Genomic DNA, 17539 nt, shown 5'->3' with positions numbered 1-17539 from the left:
CCATGTACAGTCAAATCTTGGTTGAGAACCTCCTTCCCTCAGCCAGGGCATTGAAAATGGGTCGTGGATGGGTATTCCAGCATGAAAATGAACCAAAACACACGGCCAAGGCAACAAAGGAGTGGTTCAAGAAGAAGCACATTAAGGTCCTGGAGTGGCCTAGCCAGTCTCCAGACCTTAATCCTATAAAAAATCTGTGGAGGGAGCTGAAGGTTCGAGTTGTCAAACGTCAGGCTCGAAACCTTAATGACTTGGAGAAGATCTGTTAAGTGGAGTGGGACAAAATCCCTCCTGAGATATATGCAAACCTGGTGGCCAACTACAAGAAACGTCTGACCTCTGTGATTGCCAACAAGGGATTTGCCCTAAGTACTAAGTCATGTTTTGCAGAGGGGTCAAATACTTATTTCCCTAATTAAAATGCAAATCAATTTATATCATTTTTGACATGCGTTTTTCTGGATTTTGTTGTTGTTATTCTGTCTCTCACTGTTCAAATAAACCTACCATTAAAATTATAGACTGATCATGTCTTTGTCACTGGGGAAACGTACAAAATCAGCAGGGGATCAAATACTTTTTGTATATCAATTCCCATTACATGCAGTATACACTACATGACCAAAAGTATGTGGACACCTGCTCGTCGGACATCTACAGTGGGGAAAAATAGTATTTAGTCAGCCACCAATTGTGCAAGTTCTCCCACTTAAAAAGATGAGAGAGGCCTGTAGTTTTCATCATAGATACAGGTCAACTATGACAGACAAAATTAGAGAAATTTTTCCAGAAAATCACATTGTAGGATTTTTAATGAATTTATTTGCAAATTATGGTGGAAAATAAGTATTTGGTCACCTACAAACAAGCAAGATTTCTGGCTCTCACAGACCTGTAACTTCTTCTTTAAGAGGCTCCTCTGTCCTCCACTCGTTACCTGTATTAATGGCACCTGTTTGAACTTGTTATCAGTATAAAAGACACCTGTCCACAACCTCAAACAGTCACACTCCAAACTCTACTATGGCCAAGACCAAAGAGCTGTCAAAGGACACCAGAAACAAAATTGTAGACCTGCACCAGGCTGGGAAGACTGAATCTGCAATAGGTAAGCAGCTTGGTTTTAAGAAATCAACTGTGGGAGCAATTATTAGGAAATGGAAGACATACAAGACCACTGATAATCTCCCTCGATCTGGGGCTCCACGCAAGATCTCACCCCGTGGGGTCAAAATGATCACAAGAACGGTGAGCAAAAATCCCCGAACCACACGGGGGGACCTAGTGAATGACCTGCAGAGAGCTGGGACCAAAGTAACAAAGCCTACCATCAGTAACACACTACGCCGCCAGGGACTCAAATCCTGCAGTGCCAGACGTGTCCCCCTGCTTAAGCCAGTACATGTCCAGGCCTGTCTGACGAGTGCATTTGGATGATCCAGAAGAGGATTGGGAGAATGTCAAATGGTCAGATGAAACCAAAATAGAACTTTTTGGTAAAAACTCAACTCGTCGTGTTTGGAGGACAAAGAATGCTGAGTTGCATCCAAAGAACACCATACCTACTGTGAAGCATGGGGGTGGAAACATCATGCTTTGGGGCTGTTTTTCTGCAAAGGGACCAGGACGACTGATCTGTGTAAAGGAAATAATGAATGGGGCCATGTATCGTGAGATTTTGAGTGAAAACCTCCTTCCATCAGCAAGGGCATTGAAGATGAAAAGTGGCTGGGTCTTTCAGCATGACAATGATCCCAAACACACCGCCCGGGCAACGAAGGAGTGGCTTCGTAAGAAGCATTTCAAGGTCCTGGAGTGGCCTAGCCAGTCTCCAGATCTCAACCCCATAGAAAATATTTGGAGGGAGTTGAAAGTCCATGTTGCCCAGCGACAGCCCCAAAACATCACTGCTCTAGAGGAGATCTGCATGGAGGAATGGGCCAAAATATCAGCAACAGTGTGTGAAAACCTTGTGAAGACTTACAGAAAACGTTTGACATGTGTCATTGCCAACAAAGGGTATATAACAAAGTATTGAGAAACTTTTGTTATTGACCAAATACTTATTTTCCACCATAATTTGCAAATAAATTCATAAAAAATCCTACAATGTGATTTTCTGGAATTTTTTTCCTCATTCTGTCTGTCATAGTTGACGTGTACCTATGATGAAAATTACAGGCCTCTCTCATCTTTTTAAGTGGGAGAACTTGCACAATTGGTGGCTGACTAAATACTTTTTTTCCCCACTGTATAACAAAGTATTGAGAAACTTTTGTTATTGACCAAATACTTATTTTCCACCATAATTTGCAAATAAATTCATTAAAAATCCTACAATGTGATTTTCTGGATTTTTCTCCTCATTTTGTCTGTCATAGTTGACGTGTACCTATGATGAAAATTACAGGCCTCTCTCATCTTTTTAAGTGGGAGAACTTGCACAATTGGTGGCTGACTAAATACTTTTTTCCCCCACTGTAATTCCAAAATCATGGGCATTAATATGGAGTTGGTCCCCCCTTTTGCTGCTATAACAGCCTCCACTCTTCTGGGAAGGCTTTCCGCTAGATGTTGGAACATTGCTGCGGGAACTTGCTTCCATTCAGCCACAAGATAATTTGTGATGTTGGGTGATCAGGCCTGGCTCGTAGTCGGTGTTCCAATTCATCCCAAAGGTGTTCGATGGGGTTGACGTCAGGGCTCAACCACCTGTGCAGGCCAGTCAAGTTCTTCTACATCGATCTCGACAAACCATTTCTGTATGGATCTCGCTTTGTAGACGGGGGCATTGTCATTCTGAAACAGGAAAGGGCCTTCCCCAAACTGTTGCCACAAAGTTGGAAGCACCGAATCGTCTAGAATGTCATTGTATGCTGTAGCATTAAGATTTCCCTTCACTGGAACTAAGGTGCTTAGCCCGAACCATGAAAAACAGCCCCAGACCATTATTCCTCCACCAAACTTTACAGTTGGCATTATGCATTCGGGCAGGTAGCGTTCTCCTGGCATCCGCCAAACCCAGAACTGCCAGATGGTGAAGCGTGATTATCACTCCAGAGAACGCATTTCCACTGCTCCAGAGTCCAATGGCGGCGAGCTTTACACCACTCCAGCCGACGCTTGGCATTGCACATGGTAATCTTAGGCTTGTGTGCGGCTGTTTGACCATGGAAATCCATTTCATGAAGCTCCCGACGAACAGTTATTGTGCTGACGTTTCTTCCAGAGGCAGTTTGGATCTCGGTAGTGAGTGTTGCAACCGAGGATAGACAAGTTTTTATGCACTGCGTGCTTCAGCACTCAGCGGTCCCGTTCTGTGAGCTTGTGTGGCCTACCACTTCACGGCTGAGCCGTTGTTGCTCTTTCCAGAAATTTGACGAACTGACTTGTTGGAAAGGTGGCATCCTATGACCGTGCCACGTTGAAAGTCACTGAGCTCTTCAGTAAGGCCATTCTACTGCCAATGTTTGTCTAAGGAGATTGCATGGCGGTGTGCTCAGCAATGGGTCTGCCTGTCAGCAACGGGTGTGGCCGAATCCACTAATTTGAAGGGGTGTCCACACACTTTCGTACATACACTGTATAGTGTATCACCAGTAGTACATTTACCGTTAATTTATAATCTACAATGTTTGTTTGGTTACGGTCATTTCTGTTAATGCATTCAATATATTATTATTCCAGTCTTTTACCGTTCTCATTGTCGGAGTGGACACGTTGTTTGCAGAGCGCACAACCTATGCTTGTGTTTTGGTTTATTTCATTCCATTTACAAGTTTTGTCAATTTAGTAATTGTCTTTTATTTGTAGCGCTCCTGTCAATGTTGAGTTGAGCACACGCATAGAAGTAGGCCTATAGGATACCTGGCCTGCGTGCAAATGTAGGCATATAAATGTGCCCATTTGGGGATCTGATAGTATTTCTGATTGGCTTAACGCACCACCACTGATGAGCTGTGGAGCATATCAAAGTAATGTTTTATTCACCTCAAACAGCATCCATTGAAAAATCTTTCCAGCTCTCTCCCTTTCGATAACCACTCAACTATTTTTCCATAGTTGGCAATGGCAATAGAAGTGACTTTTTAGGTTTGTATCATTTTAATTTAGATTTGGATAGAATTTTGATTAACCACATGACACTGATTTTGAGATACGAAGACGTTATTGTAAATTAAATGAAACCGTTCCACGAAAATGTGCATATGTAAACCATAACTGGCAAGCAGATCGTTATAAATGGTGAGATAAATTGGCATTCCACATGAGAAAGGTTGCCGACTCCTCATGTAGCCTGTTACCGGCAACTTCAGGAGAGTAAAGGCAGAATCTGCAAAAGCCAGCAGGAATGAGAGGAGGATGGTTAAGTTTTTTTAAATTCTGGTTATCTTGATCTCTGGCTCCCTCTTCAGTAATATGTGTCTTATTGTGCTTAAAGCATCAGACAAGCTCAATACATATAGTTGATTTTATTAAAACACATAGGGTGTGTCTATATGTGACCCACCACCTGGATTTGGTCCTACATTTGAAATTGTGTGTTTTTTTACATGAAATAAAAGTAGAGGCTCAGAGATATAAAATGGTATATCATACACTGCAGTTGAGGGACAACGGGAAAGTAATTATGCTTTGAAAGTTGATAAACTTGTAACCCCACTTTTGAGAAAATGGTCCCTGAATGTTTTAGTACACCTACTTCTTTGTCTACAGCCATTCATGATCATTCACACCCTCTTAAGCCTTAGCCCCACCCATCTCCTTAAGGATTCACATGTGAGGCCATGTGCTAAATAGAGTGAGTAGTGTAGTAAACAACCAAAGATTTGAAGACTAGTGAAGTGGTAAAAATAGTAGCCTACAATAAGGGAAAAAATCCAGGTAAAAATCCACTTTATCTAGTCCTTGGTTTATATCCTAATCTGACTTTGGTGCAGGTCATGTTGTTCTTCACATTACCGTGTGTCGGGTAAACATACACTATATCAAATCAAAGTTTATTTGTCACAGGATAGAGAAGGTGTTAATGGTACAGTGAAATTGTTACTTGCATAGTAGCAATATCAAAAACAGAAAGTGTATAATTATTAGATGATGCTTACCCAGACACACTTGTCTAAATTGATGCTTCATGTGAAATAAATGCTATAACCACCCCCCTGCCACATCTAGCTAAGTGGATGGGTCACTATTGTCTAGACATGTACACATGTTCATGAAATACAATAGATGGCCGTAATCACCCCCCAGAAACACCTGGCAAAACTTGATGGGTCATGAAATCATCTGGCGAAGTGGAGTCTTTTGATTAGACATGTAGCTAGCTAGCTAAATAACTAGCTAAACAATGAACCAGCATAATCCCAAACTCATACTACCACCAATACAAGCATTGTCATAGCTGTAGTATGAATCTGCAGGTAACTAAAGCTAACCAGCTAGGTTCAATGTTAGCTAGCTACCATTAGGCTATAACTAGCAATACAAATGGATTTCTGATTAGAATAATATTACTACACAGATCATACATGTAACGTTAGCTAGCGAGACAGTAAGCTAACATTCACTAGCTAACTAACTGAAAAATGTAGCTAGACTCTTACTAGTATACATGGATGAACGCCTCACGGCAGACTGGAACCATTTAACTCTGTTTTGTTTGTAGCTATATCTTGTTTGGCCAGCGTTGTGTCAAGTCACTCCGGTTCACACTGACCGTGGCGTGTGCAGAAAGTAGCCCATCACAACTTTTTCTAACTGATCTGTCGATAGCGCCTGCTAAATTCAGGGCATCAATGTTGTTGAGAAAAGTAGCAAAACATTTGTAGTTCCCGATGGCAAACGTTATATCTTTCAAAAACGCCACGGTAGAAAGGACTATCAACTCATACTGAGCAGCTCAAGTTATATACAGGAGCATGCCTCATGGCAGACCAATCCAAACTCATCTCCCGGCATGTCCAGCCCATCCATTATCTCAGCCAATCATGGCTAGCGGGAAGGTTCCTGTCTTTTTCTGTGGCTAAACCAACTAGGCTTGTAAATAAAAACAAATATTCGTTTTTACAGATGGAATACAAGTTTGTTATTAAGGCACATGAAAGTTCACATGTTCCAGAAGGCATTTCTGCAAAAAAAATAAATGTTGTATATATATGTGTGTGTGTGTGTGTGTGTGTGTGTGTGTGTGTGAAAATGCCTCTCCTGTGAGGTAGTGAAGTACGACATATGCCTAGCTTCCTGAAACAGGTCACATATATGGAATAATATACGTTTTCTATGTTGACCAATCGATTGGTTGAAAGAACAGATGACTTTCGGTCAACCAAGATTTCTTTAAATCGGGGACCGCCCTATTGTCGCCACGCTCAATGAGAATAGCCTATGCAGCTGCCAACACCTCAAACATGTTGACACATTTCAGCGGACATCAGCCCAGTATACCAGAGCAAGACGGAAACGCAAAGAAACAACAACACAATATCGTCTGCGCTCTGCAGTCAAGCAGCCCTTGGCAGCTGATTCTGACCGGGCCAAAGAAATTACAAGAGCGATAGGTAGGCTATGTTTATATTTTTTTCAATGCTGGTTATGGATATTATAGTTATTACGTTTAATATTGGATTTATTAACTACAAAAAGGTAAGACATGTTTTTAATTCTGGCGCTGCTCTGCACACACAAGCTTGTTAGCTAGCTAGATAGCTCTGGTCCAACATTAAGTCAAGTCTCAGAAGTTCAAAGACATTAAAAGTTCCTCCATAGAAGCTGCTCCTCCGTAGGTATAACTCTGTGGGCCCAATTCAGATAATGCATGGTTGCATCGACGCTAGTCATAACAAGATGCCCAGCACTTCAAGAACAACCTCCTCCACCCTCTCTCGCTCTCTCCCCACCAGCAAAATGTCAGTTCCTTCTCACGCCCTGCACTTGGCTGTCCATCGCACATGTAAACAACTATATAGCTTGCCCGCTCCATAGCGAGTTGCTCTATCCACACTGATTGGTGAAGCAATTTAATATCGAGCTAATGTAAAAAAAAAAAATAATAATTCAAAAGGAAGAGAAAGTAAAGATATAAACTGGTACCTTATTTTGCAGGTCGGAACTGTGGAATACAACTAAAAAAAGAATGGTTCTGTTCAGAACTAAATTATTGGAAAATGATTTCGGTTCCAACCCATGGTTTCAGCACCTCGTGAAAGTGTTTAAGACACGTTACGAACTTCCCTTTTGCACCCATTTAAGCAAACAGGTAGTACCCGCTTGTCACGACTTCCTCCGAAGCTGCCTTCTCTCCTTGTTCGGGCAGGCTTCGGCGTTCGTCGTCACCGGCCTTCTAGCCACTGCCGCTCCTCATCTCATCATTCCATTTGTTTTGTCTTGTTTATTACACACACCTGGTTCATATCCTCATTAGTACTTGTAGAAGTGTTCCTTCTGCCCCCTTGTCCTTGTGTGTGATTGTTTATTGTGAGGAGAGTGTAGCTTGGTTGAGCTCTGTGTATTTTGTATTGCTGGGGTATTTTTCCCCGTGTGCCTGTTTGGTTCCAGTGCACCTGTTTTGTGCACTGGACTGTTTGACGCATTTCTGCGTAACTCTGTATTCCGGAATAAATTCTGTATTCTGTGATTTACCCTCCTGCGCCGGACTCCTTCAAATCACCATCACAGAATCACACACCCGCCATGGAGTCAGCAGGAGAGGAGCACATGCCTGGAGTCATGGCACGGGTCCAGGAGCATTCGACCGCCACCGCAGTGAGGTCCCGGTCTTTGTAACGGGTGATCGGGTCTGGCTCTCGACCCAGAATCTGCCCCTCCGCCTGCCTTACCGGAAGCTGAGCCCGCGGTTTGTGGGGCCGTTCAAAGTCCTGAGGAGGATAAATGAGGTTACCTATAGGTTATTAATCCCACCAGATTATCGTATTAACCCCTAATTCCATGTTTCTCTCCTCAGGCCAGTGGTATTCCGTCCGTTCCATCCTGGAATCGAGGTGTCGGGTGGGGGGGGGGCCTTCAGTACATCGTGGAGTGGGAGGGGTAAAGTCCGGAGGAGCGGTGCTGGGTCCCGGTGAGGGATATCCTCGATCCTTCCCTGTTGCGTGATTTCCACCGTCGCCATCTGGCTTGCCCTGCTCCGCGTCCTCCTGGCCGTCCCCGAGGCCGGTGTCGGCACGCTGCTGGAGCTGCTAGTCAAGGTGGGAGGGGTACTGTCATGACTTCCTCCAAAGCTGCCTCCTCTCCTGGTTCGGGCAGGCTTCGGCGTTCGTCGTCACTGGCCTTCTAGCCACTGCCGCTCCTCATCTCATCATTCCATTTGTTTTGTCTTGTTTATTACACACACTTTATTTTATTTTATTTTATTTCACCTTTATTTAACCAGGTAAGCCAGTTGAGAACAAGTTCTCATTTACAACTGCGACCTGGCCAAGATAAAGCAAAGCAGTGCGATAAAAACAACAACACAGAGTTACATATGGGGTAAAACAAAACATAAAGTAAAAAATACAACAGAAAATATATATACAGTGTGTGCAAATTACACACTTGGTTCATATCCCCTCATTAGTACTTGTATAAGTGTTCCCTCTGCCCCCTTGTCCTTGTGTGTGATTGTTTATTGTGAAGAGAGTGTAGCTCGGTTGAGCTCCGTGTATTTTGTGTTGGAGGGGTATTTTTCCCCGTGTGCCTGTTTGGTTCCAGTGCGCCTGTTTTGCGAACTGGACAGTTTGACGCATTTCTGCGTAACTCTGTATTCCGGAATATATTCTGTATTCTGTGAGTTACCCTCCTGCACCTGACTCCTTCAAATCACCCATCACACCGCTCTATATAAGCAAACCAACGATTGGGAAAAATCCACTTAAACGGCCCTCAAACTGGCAATTACTAGTGGGAAACTCCTCTATCATCCTGAGCACCCACCTCTCCCACATGGTGACCTCTGACGTCACTTACTAATGAAATGGCTTCTATAATAGCATTTCCAGCAGTAAAATGCAACAACAAAACATTATAAAAAGCAATCTATTAATGTGTTTTTTAAACTCTATAATTAGTTTACAAGCCTGATAGCTGGACTTTTAGTTTATTGTTGACACAGCTTATTGGCCATTAGCAAATCAGCGTTTCTCAACAAGTTCAAATCACATGAATGCATCCAACTGGTATTTACGACTTCACAACTGGTAAATTCCCACCTTCCACATGGTTACAAACGCAGCATCAGAGTGGAAACTTGAGAGGCCCAACATAACAATCCGGTAACAACAGACAATGCAAGGAATGTTGTGAATGCTGAATATTGTGAATGGCATTTCATTTTCCCGCCGTACCGAAACTGAACAGTGACCCCAATACCGCAATACGCACCGAACCGTGGATTTGGTGAACCTTTACACCCCTAGTTATTAGCAATTGGGTGCAGGTGAACAAACAGCTGACCCGCGCATCCCTAACGTACACACAACCATCCATCCCATATGTGCTGACTGGTATAACGCACAGACTGTAACACACACACATATAACACGCCTCCCTTATCACCCAACCGGGGTAGCACTCTCCTCTGTCTATCCATGACTTTGACTCTCTTATCTCTCTTGTCTCCCTTTCCTAGATCCCTAATACAACGACACCCCGAAAGATGCATTCCATTTCTCCACCAGAGAGAGAAAGGCAGGAATGATATGGTCGGAGCTGTAAACTGAAAACACACCAGCGGATTAGCAGCTTGTTTTTAGACGGTTCCTCTTTAACGTCATAGGCATTAAATAAAGGCAGATGAAGCTAAGTGCCAAGGCTTCTAATTGGCTCCTCAGTCTTTGGCCGGGGCATGTGTGGAAATTGAAAGAAGGTGCGAGAGGAGGGGTAATTAACTGTGTGTGTGTGTGCACGTGTGTGCTTCAAGTGGCCTGTCCTTCCTTTCCTTGTCCATTGTTGCTGTTCTGTTGCAATATCCCTTCTATCCTACTTCTGACTGGAAGGTCATTTGAGGCCGTGCCAGCAAGTGTTCTCTCTCTCTTTTAAGTCTCTACAGTGGTGGGTAGAGCAGATAGTCTCTTCTACAAGCAGTCTTGCAGAAGCTGGAAGATGTGGAAGTTTCTAGCAGCAATGAGTCAAATTCTGTCACACAACTGTCTGTGAAAACCACCACTGTAGAGACCAAAATATCACCCTGGTTGAATGATTCAACGTTCACGCCTACTAACTTGCTTTGTACTTTTGTTCAACTACAATGCAAAATAATTTCACACCTATAGTGCACAAAGACGTGGTCAACATCCGAGTGCTGGTGGGAGCATGGTATCGAATACAAGCTGTAGCCTACATAATATGACACATCTGTTTTACCTCTGCTGAAGTTAGCGCTGGCTCCTTTGTCCAGCAGCAGCTTGGCGATGTCATAGTGAGCCACGTGCACAGCACACATCAGCGGTGTCCACTCAAAGCCAAGCCTCGTCTCGACGTCCAGGCCTGACACAGGAAATAGAAAGAAGAAACCAGGCCATACAGAGTTACAGCACTTAGTTATTTAACTGGGTTCAAAGAAGACCCCAAATCAGCAAGGTTGCAAACACTGTCATTTACTGAATATTGCCTGAACAAGAGGGCCAAATCAAAAGGTTTCAAAATTTAGTTAAGGCAGACTCAATAGGGCTAGGATTTGCTAGGGACCTCACGATACGATATTATCAAGATACTGAGGTGCTGATACAATATGTATTGCGATTCTCATGATTTGAAATGTTTTACGATTCAATACTGCGATTTTATTGCAATTTGACGCTCCAAACATATTGCTCACTGTCTGCTGCAGAGAGACGAGAGAGCATTAGAACATTTGTGTGGATCAGTCATGGAAATAAAAGTGCTGAAAACATGTTGGCTCACAAGCAGGTCCTGGGGCTCTGTTCACAAACTAACACAATTAGACCCAACCAAATCATGAGAAAACAAAAAGATAATTACTTGACACATTGGAAATAATTTACAAAGAAACAGAGAAAACTAGAATGCTATTTGACCCTAAACAGAGAGTACACAGTGGCAGAATACCTGACCACTGTGACTGACCCAAAATTAAGGAAATCTTTGACTATGTACAGATTCAGTGAGCATAGCCTTGCTGTTGAGAAAGGCCGCCGGAGGCAGACCTGGCTCTCAAGAGAAGACAGGCTATGTTCACACTGCCCACAAAATGAGGTGGAAACTTAGCTGCACTTCTTAACTTCCTGCACATATTTCCCTCAGATTACACAGACCCACAAAGAATTTGAAAACAAATCCAATTTTGATAAACTCCCATATTTATTGGGTGAAATGCCACAAGAAAAGGGCAACCAGTGAAGAACAAACACCATTGTAAATATAACCTATATTTATGTTGATTTATTTTCCCTTTTGTACTTTAACTATTTGCACATAATTACAACACTATATATAGACATTTATTGACATTTTAAATGTCTTTATTCTTTTGGAACTTTTGTGAGTGTAATGTTTTGTTTATTATCTATTTCACCTGATTTGGCAAAGTAAACATTGAAATTGTCTCCCTCCAGCAGGTGCCGTTTTTTCACCAAGCAAGGGGGTCAATGAGAGTCGAACTTGGTCAACAAAAACATGTATGGCTTATTTGCTACGTGGTTTATTTGATCGAATAGAAGTTCCGTAATGCTTAAGTTGTTGCGAGTGTACTGATATAAGTAGGACATGTGACCTCCCGGCAACTTTGAGAAAAAAACCTTTATATCAGAATTGTCTCGAGATTGCTATGCATATTCATGACATAAGGCTAGTAGCATAGCATCTCTCGCCATTGATTACAGGCGGTTGATGTGACATCTACAACCCTCATGAGATGTATCCACCAATCCAAAGAAAGGATAGGCAGCCGCTATACAGCCCGTCATATCGCTTTGTGGACAACGACTCCCATTGTTAGGGGGGAGAGACATGTATCTTATCAGTATATCCATAATCTTTGGTCAGAATCTGGCAGTAGGTCAAGTAAAGTAAAAAGTAAAGTTTAAGCATCCAGGTCTAGACCAGGGATGGGCAGCTGTCGGCCAGTTGGCCGTCCCTTTTTGTAGGTCCGCAGAAGGATCAATTTTGTATTTCTTTTTTAAATACTAATATATATATATATATATACACAGTGGGGAGAACAAGTATTTGATACATTGCCGATTTTGCAGGTTTTCCTACTTACAAAGCATGTAGAGGTCTGTAATTTTTATCATATGTACACTTCAACTGTGAGAGACTGAATCTAAAACAACAATTTAGAAAATCACATTGTATGATTTTTAAGTAATTAATTTGCATTTTATTGCATGACATAAGTATTTGATCACCTACCAACCAGTATGAATTCCGGCTCTCACAGACCTGTTAGTTTTTCTTTAAGAAGCCCTCCTGTTCTCCACTCATTACCTGTATTAACTGCACCTGTTTGAACTCGTTACCTGTATAAAAGACACCTGTCCACACACTCAATCAAACAGACTCCAACCTCTCCACAATGGCCAAGACCAGAGAGCTGTGTAAGGACATCAGGGATAAAATTGTAGACCTGCACAAGGCTGGGATGGGCTACAGGACAATAGGCAAGCAGCTTGGTGAGAAGGCAACAACTGTTGGCGCAATTATTAGAAAATGGAAGAAGTTCAAGATGACGGTCAATCACCCTCGGTCTGGGGCTCCATGGAAGATCTCACCTCGTGGGGCATCAATGATCATGAGGAAGGTGAGGGATCAGCCCAGAACTACACGGCAGGACCTGGTCAATGACCTGAAGAGAGCTGGAACCACATTCTCAAAGAAAACCATTAGTAACACACTACGCCGTCATGGATTAAAATCCTGCAGCGCACGCAAGGTCCCCCTGCTCAAGCCAGCGCATGTCCAGGCCCGTCTGAAGTTTGCCAATGACCATCTGGATGATCCAGAGGAGGAATGGGAGAAGGTCATGTGGTCTGATGAGACAAAAATAGAGTTTTTTGGTCTAAACTCCACTCGCCGTGTTTGGAGGAAGAAGAAGGATGAGTACAACCCCAAGAACACCATCCCAACCGTGAAGCATGGAGGTGGAAACATCATTCTTTGGGGATGCTTTTCTGCAAAGGGGAAAAGACGACTGCACCGTATTGAGGGGAGGATGGATGGGGCCATGTATCGCGAGATCTTGGCCAACAACCTCCTTCCCTCAGTAAGAGCATTGACGATGGGTCGTGGCTGGGTCTTCCAGCATGACAATGACCCGAAACACACAGCCAGGGCAACTAAGGAGTGGCTCCGTAAGAAGCGTCTCAAGGTCCTGGAGTGGCCTAGCCAGTCTCCAGACCTGAACCCAATAGAAAATCTTTGGAGGGAGCTGAAAGTCCATATTGCCCAGCGACAGCCCCGAAACCTGAAGGATCTGTAGAAGGTCTGTATGGAGGAGTGGGCCAAAATCCCTGCTGCAGTGTGTGCAAACCTGGTCAAGACCTACAGGAAACATATGATCTCTGTAATTGCAAACAAAGGTTTCTGTACCAAATATTAAGTTCTGCTTTTCTGATGTATCAAATACTTATGTCATGCAATAAAATGCAAATTAATTACTTAAAAATAAGTAGGATTTTTGTTTTAGATTCCGTCTCTCACAGTTGAAGTGTACCTATGATAAAAATTACAGACCTCTACATGCTTTGTAAGTAGGAAAACCTGCAAAATAGGCAGCGTATCAAATACTTGTTCTCCCCACTGTATATATATATGTTTAGGAAAAAAGTCTGGCTCTCAACCTAATAATGTTGAGAGTTATAATAGTAGAATACACAAAATGCAATAAAAAAAATATAGTTGTGCATCAGCAGTTTTGTGTAGAATTGCAGCAAACTTGCTTTAAAACAAATACATTTTCTCTACATCCCATTGCAAAATATGTAGAATTCTCTAAAACAACAACAAAATATTTGCTACCCACATCCGTAACCACAAATGCTTTGCTTGCAACAACATTTCACTTAGGCCCCCAAAAGCCTAGGGCTCTGACTGTATGTGTGAGTATGGATGTGGGTACTCGTGGCCCCTCATGATGAGCTCAGATTTTTTGTGGCCCCCACCCCCATCAAGTTGCCCATCCCTGGTCTAGACCATTCATATATCCCTCAGTAGTCTAGACCAGGATCTAAATGTATTTTGAGAACAGGAATTGGGGGTGTTGGGAAAACTGACTGACCAAAGGGGAAACCTATTTGATAATCTCATTCCCAGACACTTCAGCCCAAATGCGCGAAAATATAGGTTGTGTACCTCTGCTCAGATGTTGCATGCATCAACATTATTTGAGCTGTTCTTGCCATAATATGGAATTGGTCTTTTACCAAATAGGGCTATCTTCAGGAAGGTGGCGCGGCAGTCCTTGTGGGCAAATTTTGTCATCAAACTTTGTAATCAAAATCTGGCATTCTCTGGATTTATGGTGCTTTCAAGACAACTGTGAACTCGTTAAAAAAAACAAGGTTGAATCATGACGTCATTGATCTTCAGGTCGGAGCTTTAGAAAGAGGCGACTTGGAAAGACTTCCCGACTTGGAATTCCTAGTTGGATGACCGTTCAAAATGTATTTTCCCAGTAGGAGCTCATTTTTTTCCAGAGTTCCCAGTTGTCTTGAACTCACTAAAGTCTGAGATTTCCCAATTCCGAGTTTCCAGTTGTTTTGAACGCGGCAGAAGTCATGCTGGATTGACAGCATGGCCAATGTATTCAACCTTTTCTGGCCCGCAGTGTTGAATGTTTATCCTTTTAAGCTTGGAAAAGAGACCCTTAAACCCAGACTTGGACCACACACCCTCTCCACCGAATAGTAGGCAGGGGAAGCAAAATAGGGATTGCTTTGCAATGATTGCAGTTAGCCACTTATTCCTTCCAATCCACTCATTGTTGAATTTGCGATTTCCAACTTGTTGTGTAATGATTATGTCCAATGGCCTACGAGCACCAATACGTTTTATCTATAATTTCTCTTCATATGACAAGGATTGAAAAGTATTTGCCCGTAGATGTCACAGTTCCCTCAGCCAGAACCCAAAAGCAGACCAGGACAAGGAGAGTTGAACGAAGGTGAGGGTTTATTGGATACGACAAAAAGGTGCAGTATAATCCAGGGACAGAGCGGGCGGCGTGGTTGAGTAGTTGGGGGTGCAGTCTGGGTCCAGTGATGGCTCGGCAGCCGCCGACCATCAGGCAGAGGTGGAGTGAAGGTTCCGGACGTGTGACTGCAGGTGGAACAAAAACGGAGGTAAGAACACAAAACTCAACAAAGTGCAAAATAACAAAAACTCACGCAAGATACTCTTAAACTGATACACAGTACACCTACTGTTCATGGCTAACGATCCGGCAGGAACTGGATGTTGGGCCAGAGCCTAAGAAAGGTGCTGATTAGGCCCAGGTGTGCAGATTGCTAACAGGAATCAGGTGCGGAAACCAGAGCGCTCCCGGAGCGTTCCCAACCCTCGGGAAACTGGAGACTACGACCAGACCCCGACTCAGACAGCCGGGATCGTTACAGTACCCCCCTCCGCCAAACGCCACCGGGCGAGACTCCCGGAGCGCCAGGATGGAGGCGGTAAAGTCCCTGATGAGATCCGCATCTAGGACCTGTCGCGCGAATCCAACTCCTCTCCTCCGGACCATACCCCTCCCAGTCCACGAGATACTGGAAACCCGGCCCCGCCGTCTGGCATCCATAATGCGACGCACCGTGTAGGCAGGACCACCTCCGATCATCCGAGGAGGAGGAGGAGGAGGCGGAGGAGGCAACAGAGGACTGAGGAAGACAGGCTTGAGGCAGGAGACATGAAAAGTGGGGATGGACTCTGAGCGTCCTCGGTAGTTTGAGTCGCACGGCCACTGGATTGATCACCTTCTCCACCACAAACGGACCAATAAACTTCGGTAACAACTTCCTAGACTCAGTCCGTAACGGAAGATCCCGTGTGGCCAACCAAACCCTATCTCCGATGGTATAGGTGGGAGCGGGGATCCGGCGACGATTCGCCTGGAGCTGATACCGGTCCGAACCTCTAAGGAGTGCCTTTCTGGCCCGATGCCAGGTCCGGTGGCAACGCCGAATATGGGCCTGAACAGAAGGCACTGAGAGCTCCTTCTCCTGAGAAGGGAACAGGGGAGGTTGGTAGCCATACAGGCACTGGAAGGGAGACATCCCAGTGGCCGATGTAGGGGAGAGTATTGTGGGCATACTCAACCCAAGGCAACTGAGAGGCCCAGGAGGTGGGGTTGGAAGAGACCAGACAGCGTAGCGTGGATTCCATCTTCTGGTTGGCTCTCTCCGCCTGACCATTGGATTGGGGGTGAAAACCAGATGTGAGACTGACTGTAGCTCCAATGGCCAAACAGAAGGACTTCCAGACAGCAGAGGTAAACTGAGGGCCACGGTCGGAAACGATATCACTGGGCAACCCGTGGACCCTGAAAACCTCCCTAACCAGGATCTCGGACGTCTCCGAGGCAGAGGGAAGCTTGGCAATAGGCACAAAGTGGGCGAACTTGCTGAATCTGTCCACGATAGTCAGAACGACCGTGTTCCCCTCAGAAGCGGGCAACCCCGTGACGAAGTCCAGGGCCAGATGCGACCATGGACGCGGGGAATAGGAAGGGGATGAAGTAGTCCAGAGCTGGGCGATTGGTACTCTTATTCTGCGCACACACTGGACAGGCAGCAACAAAACCCCGAGTATCTCGGCCATGGCAGGCCACCAAAACGTCTGCGAGAAACGCCATCGTCCGAGCCACGCCGGGGTGACAAGCCATCTTGCTGGCGTGGGACCATTTGAGGACAGCAGGACGAACCGACTCAGGCACAAACAACCGACCGGGTGGACCGTTACCGGGACCGGGCTGAGTCCGAAGGGCCGCCAGCACCTCCTCCTCAATCTTCCACATCACTGCTCCCACGACGCAGTGCCGGGGGAGAATAGTCTCGGTCTTGGACCCACTCTCCTCCGTCTTGGAGAACATCCGGGACAAGGCGTCCGCCTTGCCGTTCTTAGATCCAGGTCGGAACGTCAGGGCAAACTTGAATCGTCCGAAAAACAACGCCCACCTGGCCTGGCGGGGAGTTGAGACGTTTAGCCGATTGCACGTAAGCAAGATTCTTGTGGTCAGTCCAGACAATAAACGGTTGCTCCGCCCCCTCCAACCAGTGGCGCCACTCCTCCAAGGGCAAGTTTCACCGCGAGAAGCTCCCGGTTACCCACATCGTAATTCCTCTCCGCAGGCGAAAGGCGGCGAGAGTAGTAGGCGCAGGGATGGAGTTTACTGTCCGTGGAGCATCGCTGCGACAGGATGGCGCCAACTCCCACATCAGACGCGGTCCACTTCAACGACGAACTGACGGGCCGTGTCCGGTTGAGAGAGAATCGGTGCGTTGGTGAATCGCCTCTTCAAATCCAGAAACGCTCGATCCGCCTCCGGATTCCACTTGAAGGTCCTGATGCTGGAAGTCAAGGCAGTTAATGG

At 44.8% G+C, this 17539-nt stretch overlaps 1 pseudogene; it reads right to left on the bottom strand.

Annotated features, from left to right (window-relative positions):
• Positions 1-14326, bottom strand: part of LOC121531462 — a 70334-nt pseudogene extending 56008 nt beyond the window's left edge.
• Between the last annotated feature and the right edge of the window lie 3213 nt (positions 14327-17539).

This window comes from Coregonus clupeaformis, chromosome 19 (genome assembly GCF_020615455.1).
Source record: "Coregonus clupeaformis isolate EN_2021a chromosome 19, ASM2061545v1, whole genome shotgun sequence".
NCBI lineage: Eukaryota > Metazoa > Chordata > Actinopteri > Salmoniformes > Salmonidae > Coregonus > Coregonus clupeaformis.
This window is presented reverse-complemented; position numbering and strand designations above follow the sequence as displayed.